The sequence below is a fragment of the Sciurus carolinensis genome, chromosome X (genome assembly GCF_902686445.1).
Source record: "Sciurus carolinensis chromosome X, mSciCar1.2, whole genome shotgun sequence".
NCBI lineage: Eukaryota > Metazoa > Chordata > Mammalia > Rodentia > Sciuridae > Sciurus > Sciurus carolinensis.
The window spans coordinates 45,440,822-45,453,023 of record NC_062232.1 but is presented as its reverse complement, the minus strand read 5'-3'; the positions used below and the strand labels follow the sequence as shown (position 1 = coordinate 45,453,023).

At 34.7% G+C, this 12,202-nt stretch overlaps 1 protein-coding gene across 3 annotated transcripts in view; it reads right to left on the bottom strand.

The window, feature by feature from the left end:
• The window catches only part of Klf8 (KLF transcription factor 8), a 270,827-nt gene that overhangs the window by 245,349 nt on the left and 13,276 nt on the right, over window positions 1–12,202 (bottom strand). The gene's annotated exons all lie outside the window — the stretch shown is intronic.

The window sequence follows — 12,202 nt, the reverse complement described above, 5'->3', positions numbered from 1 at the left end:
AACAACAAGGACAGGTCCATTCTGGCAATGAGACACAATCAAAAGCAAACCACAGGTGATTAATCAGCAATGCCTTCAAAGAAGGTAAAACAATCATTCAGAGACAAGGTGGGAAAGATGTCAAAATCAAAATGGAGTCAAATGTGGACTGGGGATGTGGCTCAGTGGTAGAGCCTAGCATGTGTCAGGGTTCTGGTTCAATCCCCAGCAGAGCAAAAACAAATGAAGAAGAAAATGGAGTCATAACTGTCAACCCTGCCAAAAGTAAGCAGAGCCAAGCAGTTATAGAAAAAGGGGTTCTTACCCATGATTGTCTAAAAGCAAAAATCTTTCCACCAGGTGGAGCTCATAACTTGACTAAGGGGCCTCTACTTAGATATAAGTTGTTTTCTCTTGGTAGCTCCATCTCATGGTAAGAGCAAAAACTGCCTTAACTCTCCCTGGTCTTAATACTGAAAAAACTAGCAAAACCAGAATGACAACATACCTCTCAACTTGCAGGCCCCAGGCCTGACTGACCTGACCAAATACACATATGCATATATTTAGCGTTTATTCTCCCACATATAAAATCCTAATGCTCTGCCAATATTAGCCAAATCATAAACAAATTCATCTCTTACTTCACCATTTATTTTTCTAACTAGACCCCTGATGTGGGCTGGTTATGGAATCCAGTCTATTGGGACCTCCAGTGTCAGGCCTCTGGTGAGGGTTAGATGTAGTAACCCTATAATATGCTTAATCAATATTTGATAAATGATATATGGACTTTGGAGAATGGAGAGCCATCAAACTGGTAGTGATACTGGAGAAGGGAGGATGGTCATCAACTATAGATCATATAGAAATAAAAAATAAATTATTTAATTAACTGAAGGAAATAAACTGAAAAATGATATCAGTATGTTTCAGGTACATGTGCTAATGTGGCCATGATAGTTTTAGATTCATTTTTCTATGGTTGTATTAAAAAATATTAAAAATAAAAAATGAAAACCCATGTACCTACTCCAATTTTTCAAATTATATCATGATGCTCTATTTGTTTAAGCTCTTTTTTGAAAAACTAGAGCATTGTACAGATGCCTCAAGTCAAATGAGCAACCCTCCACAATCCCATTATCTCCCTAGAAAAAAACTACTATCCTGAATTTGGTGTTTTTATTCCCATGAATATTTTTATACTTTTAGTATATGTGCATGAATAAGTATATCTACCATTTTAAGCATTGTATCAAATTATATTCATCAAATTATATGAATCATCCTGCAATTTGCTTCTCTACCCCAATATCATATTTCTGAGATTTCTCCATGTGGCTCTTGTTCATTATTTAGTATTACTATCACTGCTAACAAAATACCAGAATTATCCATTCTCCTATTAACTGATATTTGGTTGTTTCTCTTTTCTATCCCTATTGCAATGATGCTACAAATATTTCTGATAAGGTCTCTTTGTGCACATGTGGGAGTGTTACTCTAGATGCTTCTAAAACTTTATTTTACATACAAATCACCCAGGATCTTGCTAAAATTCAGGTTCCCATTCTGAAGGTTTGGAGTGGGGCCTGAGATTATACATTGCTAGCAAATTTCTAGGTGGTGGTATAATTTGTCTAATTACCACACTTGGAGAAGTAAGACCTTAAAGATTCTCTACCCAAGAGGGAAATTACTAGATTGTAGGCAATGCAGATCTTCTACTTTACTAGTAATGTCAAACTATTTTCAAAGTCCTTGTACAAGTCTATAATTATACTAACAGTGTGATAGAGTTCATAGTCTTCTATATCTTCACAAGCATTTTAGTATTATGAAACTAATTTTTTCTATCCACTCCAATCTTTTTTCCTGAATGCATGTATGTCTCCCATTCAACTACCAAGTATATGGCCACCAGAAGACTGTGATCCAACCCTAATTCCAATAAAGACAGATTCCAACAAAGCCAGATACCCCCTTTCCTGTGCTTCTCCCAGGTTGAACCCAGGGATCCCAGGAGCCTAAACATGCCCCACATAGGGGAGAATTGAATAGGGCTCTGGATCACACAATGGATACGGGAGAGCATTTCAGTTTGTACTCTTCACTTTTTTTGATGGCATCATTCCCAACTCATAACATTGTGATTTCTGAGTGCAGAATTTGTTAAAGAAGAATCTGGAAGCATACTGACTAAAATTTTCAAATCAAGGAAGCAGAGATTAGGGAGAGATGTAAACTGAACTGAGAACTGAATACCATCATGAACAGAAAGGAAGAGAAGTGAATGCTACCATGGAATGGAATAATTTTTGATCATTTAAAATCTAGAGCTATTTACCCTAGGATTCAAAGAGATAGCTAAAACAGGGGTGTGCCTTTTCAGACATTGCACATTCTGGTCCTAACCACTGACTCTTTGCTCATTTTTGATGGAATGTTGCAAATTCTTGAGATCTTTACCTTTTTCAAGGCATTCCCCAGTTGCTTGATGCTTTTATTATTGATGCTTTTTTTTTACTGATTATCCAGTCCTACTGGGTACTAGGATGAGGAGATAGAGAATTCAGTTGAATTCCATTCAAAAGCATTTTTGAGCACCTTTTTGGGAAAACCTATATGTACTTTTTTTTTTCTGATACCACAGATTGAACCCAGGGGTACTTTACCACTGAGTCATATCCCCAGCCCCCTTTTTATGGTTATTATATTATTGACACAGGGTCTCAATAAGTTCCTTAGGGCCTTGCTGAGTTGCTGAGGCTGGTTTTGAACTTGCAATCCTTCTGCCTCAGCCTCCTGAGACAGGATATGTAATTTTATTAAGGTTTTATATATCACGACTGCTAGGAATAGAAATATGTATGTGAGAATGGTTTCTCCTCCCAAAGAATTCACATTAAGGCAAATCTACATACAAATTATCTAAATCATTCAGCTAAACTGACTGATAAAGGATTTTTTTACAAGATAAAAAGTCTTTATTCAAATAAGTGACATTGAATCTCAGACCACAGGATCCTTAAGAATTTTTTTAAAGTGCTTAATTTGTAGATTAATTAATTAAGCAATACCATGTTTCCTTGATTCTAGGACACATTCCTTTTTTACTTTTAATAACTATGAAATCAAAATTTATCTTATAATTGATATAAAATTATAATGTGGCACATTTTCCCCTAAAAAATTATTATCAATTCATACTACAATTTAAAATTGAGAATATCTTCAAATTAAAGCAATATAGAAAATATTATTAGAATTCTTCATGGGTAGAAATTATCTGGTATGATTTGAACTAGAACCTAAAGAACAAGTTATATTTTGGGAAATAGAAAAGAGAAGAGAATTCTAGGTTGGAAGGTATAGGGAAGTCATGGTCATCAAGTCTCTCCATTTTTCTTCCTAAAACAGAGAAAACTGTGGGAAAGCAAAATGCTGTACACACATGCACAGTCATTAGAAAAAAAACAAAAAAGTGTGTTGTATAAAAACAACTACTTAGAAATTTGAAATTTTCAACAGAATTTCCAAGAAACCCAGAATTTCCGGAAGGAATAACTGTAAATCAAAATATTTTCTTAAGATTTAGGAGGTCAGTTGATCATGTCAGTTATATTACCTCCTCATAAGCTAGTTAACAACTAATATTTTCAATATCATAATATGGGCATTCTCCTTGTTTGCCATTTTCTCTATTCTTGTCATAGAAAGCAGAGTTCTATTTCAACAAGCAAAGCTTTCATAATATTAATAACCATTTTTCTGTCTAGGTAGATCTGACAAATCACTTTAGATAAGATACTATTTATTCTGAAAAGATTGAATTCTGTTGATTGAGTGTAAAGGTCAATAAGGGACTATTTCTCTTAAATGGTGGTTGGCTAATTATGCAGTCATATGGAAAAAAAGTAAAATTAGACTTCTACCTTAATATGTCTACAAACAGTAGATATATTAATGACTTAAACATGAAAGCAAAACTGTAAAATGTTTAGAAGAAAACATAAGAAATTTCATTACAATAAGATGTCAGAGCAAGGAAAGATGTTTTAAATAAGACATAAAAATACATAAACTATAATAAAATATTGATGCATTTGACTAAATTGAAATTAAAATCTTTAAATTTTGAAATAGGATAAGTAGAACTAAGAAACAATTCACTGTAGAAAGTATGGCATGTGTCCAAAAGACGTAGGGGCCATCCTGAAAGACCTCCCAATAGACAAAGTGATAACAATTGTGTGTGTATGTGGTGCTGGGTATTGAACCCAGGACCTTGTGCTTGTGAGACAAGCACTCTACCAACTGAGCTATCTCCCCAGTCCAAGTAAGAACAATTTGAGCAACAAAATAAATGATGACAGTAAAACCCAAAGAATAAGGTCTACATGAATCCACACTGATATAAATTGTTGAATGAATAAATATATGGGGACGAAGGTACAAATATTCCTTACAGTATAATCTCAATTAACAAACATGAAAAATGAGGAAAATAGAAAATCACTATTATCATGCCACAGTAAAAATTGCTGCAGGAATGATCCATAAATGAAAACATTATAATGAGTGGGATTAACTTTAAGGAGGAATAGAATGTTTGAGTACTCCCAAAGCATCTCTTGTTCTATTTATTAATTATTGCAGTTTTAGAATATGGACTCATATTCCTTGTTATTTCTTCCCCCAGGAGGTAAACTAATTCCTTTCCCTTTGAGTGTGGACTAAACTTAGTGACTGACTCTTTTGGAATGGGAAAAATGGTGACTTTACTGTGGAGAAACCTGGCAGACAACATTAACCAAGGGATCAAGGTTAACATTTCCATTAATTAGTCATATGAATCTCATGTACTCCCTAATATGACATGATGTTAAGGGCATATCGCTTCTGTGTTATTCTTCTCCACAACCCATAACCTCAGTGTAATCATGAGAAAATAGCAGACAATCCCAAATTGACATTCTACAAAATAACAGGCTACTACCATTCAGAAGTGTTGGGATCATGAAAAATGGAAAACCTGTGTAAGTGGAGATGGAAATATGAAAAGTAAATGCAAATGTGTATTTTTTTTATTGGATCCTGGGACAGATAAAGGGGCACTAGTGGGAAAACTGGGGAAATTCAAGTAAAATCTGTAGTTTGGTTAATAGTATCACATCAATGTTAATTGTTTAGTTTTCACAAATGTATTACAGTTAGGGAAGTTGAATGAAGGATATATGGAAACTTTCTGTACTATCTTTGCAACTTTTCTTTAAAAAGACAATATACAAGTTTGGGAAAATATTTACAACACATATAATCAACAAATAATTTATGAAAAATATGCAAAGGATGCCTTCAAATTAATGAGAAAAAGACAAGAATGACTAAAGAAAAAAAGCAAGTGAATGATCAGGCCTTTCACAAAAAAAAAAAAAAAGGAAAACTGAATGTCCAATCAATACTTGAAAATATAAATAAAGTTTTGTAAAGGAAATGTGAATAAAGGCCATGTATTACCATTTCACACCACTTAGACTGGAAAATTAATGTTTGAAGTCTGATAACTCCAAATATCAGAAGATACAGTAAAACAGGGATATATATATATAATATATAATATATATATATTATATATATTATATAATATATTATATATATATATATTACTGATAGCTGAGGTAGGAGAATAGGAGGTTGAGCTATAAATTGGTACATATACTCTGGAGCACCATTTCTGGTAAATTTGAAAGTGTGTACTGTATATACTCTTACCCAAGATTGCTTTTAGATGTCTAAGCTAGACAAATTCTCACACATGTGCATAAGGAGGTAACATGTTTAAGATGTTCATTGAAGCACTATGATATAATGATAGGAGACAAAGAAAAAAAGAGAATTTAGGATTTTTCATTGTCACAACTGGCACACATAGTGTATAGAGGCTGGAGTTTGCAAAACATGATACAATGTACAGGACAGCCCTCCATAGGAAAATATTTTCTGGTCAAAATATCAATATACCAAAATAGAGAGACCCTGGGCTGTCAGAAGATTATAGTTGTAATTGTTTTCTAACCTGAGAAAATATTTCCACAAGATTCTAATTCCTCTTCCTGATCACTTACATATTCAAGGAGTGTTGGTTAGAGCCCACAATTCACACTTTCATTCTGTTCGCTATAGTATCTGCTTTGTACATCAGTTTATTCTTAATATCTGCACTGGCACCTCTATAAATCTATAGCTCCTTTCAGTGCAACAATTTTTGTTCCACTTCCTGAAATTCACAATCTTAGATTTGTTTATCTGTATGTCTGAGCATTTGATCTAACTTTTGGAGTGTTAAGTGAATTAAAACTTATATTTGGTCATTTAATATCTAGTCTTTTGGGTCATTGTATCATAAAAAGGAAATCAAAATGGACCATTAATTCTAAAGTACATTCTATGTTTCTAAAGTTGTAAAAATGCTGTATTTATTCAAGATCAATTTTAGTAGAATTCCTGGCTCTGCTAATAGTAGACTAGGGTTTGTTTTGTTTGTTTGTTTGTTTGCTCTTGTACCAGAGATTGAACCCAAGGGTGCTTTACTGCTGACCACATCCTCACATCCACAGCTCTTTTTTAATTTTTTGAGACAGGGTTTGAGTAGGTTGCTCAGAGTCTTGCTAAGTATCTAAGGCTGGCTTTGAACTTGTAATCCTCCTGTCTCAGCTTCTGACACTGGGATTACATGCATGCATCACTGCACCTGGCTAGACTGGGAGTATTTTTAAAAGGTATTTTATGGTATACTTTTGCTTTAAGACCCAGGCTATGATCCCAACTGTCAGCCTCCATAAGCAAAGGAAATTTTCATATTTCTAGCAAAGATGTAAATAAACATGTAAAAGAATGAATGACAAGTAGAAAACTGAGCATTTGAGAAAATACATGGATGGGAAGAAGCATGAGCAGATTGGGGAACACCACAAATTTACAAAGACAATCTTGGCTCAACAACCTAGTACCTATTCTCTCTAAATTTTCCACAGACTCCTATGATTTGGATAGGGGACAGCCTTAAGGATATCAACATGAACTTTATGCAAAATATTTCATGCAAACTATCCTTATTTCTTTTCACCCATACAGAGTCTGTGCTTCATCCAAACTAGTCTATTCAGAGGTTACACACTGTGATCACAAATATTATAACTCTCTACTAAATGTCAAGCCTTGTACTAGACACCAGGACTATAGTGCTAAAAAAGTAGATATGTTTCCTGCCCTCATGAAACTCATAGTCTAGTGGGTTGACTTTGAACTACCCCTTGTCCCCACAAAAATTGCTTCTCTCACATATACGTCTTTGATAAAATTTCATCTTTAGAGTTTAGCTCAAGTTTTTGAACCTCCTTGGAGCATTTTTCCAACCTTCTTGTTCCCTATCATGAGTCTTAAATGTGGATTCCTGGAGTATCAGCTGTTTGTTCCCATCATGTTGGACATTCTGCACTGCCTTGGATAACTATTTTCTTATGTGCCTCACCCACCCAATTGGACTATAAATATCTTTACAGTACAGATTAAGCCATAGTCTTCCCTTATCCTAGTGCCTGGCACAGTGCCTGGCATGTAGTAAATGCAACAGATGGTGCTGTTGCTGCTACTACTGCTGATTTAGATGATATAGTATGTAGTGTGTGGGAGGGTGTATAGTGATAGAAATGCCATTGCTTTTCATGCATTTGTACCCTTATACATATATTGCCTCCTCACCCTTTGTCTGGTTAATACTCACATCTATTTGGATTACAAATGAAATGTCAACTTCTTCCTAAACTAAACTGTTAGCTCCTTGAGAGCAGAGCCCATGGTTTATTTATAATAGAATCCATAGAGTATAAAAGTTGCTAAACTGAATAGGACACCAGTTGCCCACATAATAGGAGATGACAGAGTAATTTTGTTCCAGCAGAAAATGTGCAGGCACTGCTTTTTATGTCCTTTCACCTGATTCTCACCTGGTTATCTTATAAATCTTCAGACATCTGAGTATTAAAGGAAGTTAAATATGAAAGTATCTGGCATCAAGCAGATGTTCCCAAAAAACTCTCTCTTCCTCTCTGTGAATTCATTGCATGAACAAATATCGAGTGTCCATAATGTGTCCATCTTAGGCTTTGGGGAAAACAGTATGGAACAATAACAAACAAAAGTCCCAGTCCTCGTGCCTCATGAAATTTACACTCCAGTAAAGGGAGACAGATAATAAACAAAATAAATAGATAATGGTATTAGGGTAAACACAAGTCAGTGCTTAAGTTGTTGTTCCTGACAGTGAAATAAGACGGACTCCAAAGAACGTAATAATGAAGGTAAGAAGAAGGGAAACTGACCACTTCCCTTGTTTTTAATCTTTAGGTGGGGATCAAAGCAGAGCGACCCCAGTTGTAAAGTAAAAGAATGAACTCATAAAACCTGCCCATCTATACAATGGGCATGCAACATATCCTATATATTCTCCCTGCTTGTAAGTGTAGTGTGCCCTAAATTTTGACCGGGTCTTCCACTACTGAGGAGTACAAAATAAAATGTCCAAACTCTTTCCATTGAGTCTTCCAAGTTTTTTTCTTTGAGATTGGTAAATAGTACAACTGGGGCTTTTGCAGTCTTCAGGTTGAACAAATGGCCAAGTGGTATTAATTTTTATGAATAAAAACAAAGCAGGCAAAGAAGATTAAGAATATTGGGAGTGGAGGGGCTTGGATTATCTCGAATACCCCAGTCAAAGAAGCTTCTCTGATTTGATGATATTTAAAAAGAGATCTGAATGAAAAGAGAGAATAAGCCATGTAAATATCTGGGGGAAGTTGAAAGAATGTTAGGCAGAGGGAAAATAAATGCAAGTTTTGAGACAGAGATGTTTAGCATGATTAAGTACCAACAAGGTGATATGTGCTATATATATCAGATTATAAGTGTTTGCTGATCCCTAACCCATCTTCACACTTAACATGGATGTTCTATTATATATATGTACATATATGTGTATATATATATATATATATATATATATATATATATATGTTATATGTATGTATGTGTGAATGCATATCCAAGTGTTATGGGTTGAACTGTATCCTCCCCAAGATACATTGAAATACTAACCCCTGGCATCTGTGAATGAGGCAATCATTAGGTTTATGGAAATTTTATACCAGCAGAAATACTACTAGTCGGGACTAAAAGGGATAGAGATGGGATGAAATAAAGGACAAATGATTCCAAGGGTAAAGTCACAGATACAGAGTCCTGGGCCAAAGATGTAATCTCCTTAGGCAGAAAAAGTGGAGCCATTATCCTTATTGGCAAGGCCAACCAGGCCCAGAGGACAGAACTTCATACTTCAGAGGATTATTTTCAGACCTTGAAATCTAATAGAATGTTCTCTGCTAAGTTTCAGAAGTGCTTAGGACCCATGATACCTTTTTATCCTTCTAATATTTTCCTTTTGGAATGGAAAATCCTATTTTCCATTATCCTATATCCTATTCCTGTTCCACCATTGTATTTTGGATGGCATTATTTTTTCTTTTAGCTTTCACAGGTCTGCAAATGGAGAAATTTGCCCCAGAATGAACTATACCCTGAATCTCAACCATATCTTATTTAAATGAATTAGAAGATGAGATTAGGAATTTTTTTGAATTCATTATATCTAGCAGAGACTTTTGACTTAGAATCGATGCTGGAATGAGCTAAAGTCTTTGGGAATGTTGAGGTAGGGTGAATGTATTTTGCCCATGAGAAGGACATGAATTTTGGAGAGCCAGAGGACAGACTGTTATAGGTTGAATTATATCCCACAAAATGATATGTTCAGTTCCTAACCATCAGTACTTGTGAATGTGACCTTATTTGGAAATGATGACTTTGAAGATGTAATCAAGATCAAATTGTTAGAGTACGATTTATTTCAATATGACTGTTGTCCTTACAAAGAAGGGGAAGACACCATGTGAAGAGAGAGATACATACAATAGGAGACAGCAATGTGAAGAGAGGCAGAAATTAGAGTTATAGTGCCATAAGCCAAGGAATATGTGAGGCTACTAGAAGTTGAAGGATACCAGGAAAGATCGTACTCTAGAGGTTTTGGTGGGATCTTGATTTTGTCAAACCATTGATTTGCAAGAAAATAAATTTCTGCCATTTTAAGCCACCTACTTTGTGGTACTTTCTTATAGCAGCAGGAAACTGATATACCTAATATTCTTTTATGTGGAGATGTATCTTTATGAGTCTGTATATATCAGGATGGCAATTTCTGAATAAGTGTGTATATCTTTGTGTACATATATACATAATTTATGTATCCTTGACCAGGAACATGTACAAGGACATATAATCTGCCAGGAAGTGTTAAACTAGGTAGATAATTCTCTAAAACATATTGATTTACTTATTCACTCATTCATTCATTCAATAAATATTCACTGAGATCCTTCTATGTTCTAGTCACTAGGGCAGACATGACTAAGATATTCTTAGACTATTAAGTATTATCTGGTACTATCATGGTCCAGAAGTAGAAGCAACCTCCTTTATATGCTTTCCAGGGCTCTTGCTATTTCTATGATCTCATTTCCATTCCATGTGAGACAGTAAGAAGGTGAATGAGTAAATAATAGGAGAATATTTATCAAACAGGGCTTTGAGATTTGAATCTGTTACCTTCCTAACATAGGTGAATGAAATCAGCATGATATATTACGTAAGGGTAAGGGCTCTGGTGTTCAGATTTGCATTCAAATCCCAGATACCAAATGCTAGCTGTGTGACAGTAAGAAGTTCTTTTAACTTCTCTGATTCAGTATTTCCTTATTTATTAAAAAAAAAGAGGGAACAATAATATTTCATAGGGTTGTCTTGAGTGGATTTAATAAAATAATATAAATGTAGGGCAAATACAGTTCTGGGCACTCAGAATCCAGGTCTGTCCTTCCCCTTGAATATTCAAGAGGAGGATGTTTTGGTTGAGGATTTTTCCACTAGATTGGTTTACTGTTTCTGCTAGTTTGCATGGATAATAGGGTCTAAAGTATGAATTTGAGATTCTCAAGTCACTCTAACTATCCATAAATGAATAGTTAAAACTACCTAGTTTACAAAGACGATGTTCCTGGATTTTATTTTGAATCAAAACATGACAAACACTAACACACAATAAGGGAAAATAGAAATTCATTAGCTTAGACAAAAGGGAATGAAGGGAAGGGAGATGGGAATAAGAAAGACAGTTGAAATGGATATAACTTCCTATGCTCATATATGAATATACGACCAGTGAAACTCCACATCATGTACAACCACAAGAACTGGATCCTAATTAGAATAAATTATACTCCATGTATGTATAATATGTCAAAATACATTCTACTGTCATATATATCAAAAAAGAACAAATAAAAAAGAAAAAAATTACACACACTATCCCATATCCACATGCAAAATCAATAAAGCCAGATGAAACTCTGAAGAAAGTTAAAGGTACTATTAAGGTATTTACTAACATGGTTACTGATACATCCAGAGCACAGCTGCAAAGGAAGAACTCAATTAACTAGATTCCAAAAATGCTTAAGAGGCTTCTGCAAGTTCTCAACTGTCATAGAGTCTGAAGCTATCAAATTATCTCAAGTAAGCTCAACAACCTGCAGGCACCTTGAGTTGCTGGTATTACCAACTATTTTAAAAGATTTATCTGTGGAAATCCTTGAGCACCCTATTTCACCTAGCCAATAAACTGACCTTTGTTCCCTCCCACATTGGGAAAAAAGGACCTCAATCATATTCAGATAGAGCTGGCATGCTTCAAGTCCAGAAATGAGAGCCTATTTTAAACTTCTTTACCCCTCCCTCTCCCAAATAAACCGTGTCCCAAAATATTGTAATCAGCCTCACTCATTCTTTTGGAATAACAAAAACTGTATGAACTGTATGAGTTTGTTGTCTTAGAGTTCTTTGAATTTTTCATGTACAAGCTTTCATGTTCATGACATTTTATGCCAAAATAACTTAAAAATATTCACAAGGGAACTTTAAAATAATTATAGTAATAATTCAGCAAAGCAAAATTACATTCAGATCAGAAACAAGAAGGCTCCTCTACCTCACCTGTACAGGCTGAGGTGAAGCAGAACAGGCAATTCAGCAACAAGAAAGTGCTTCA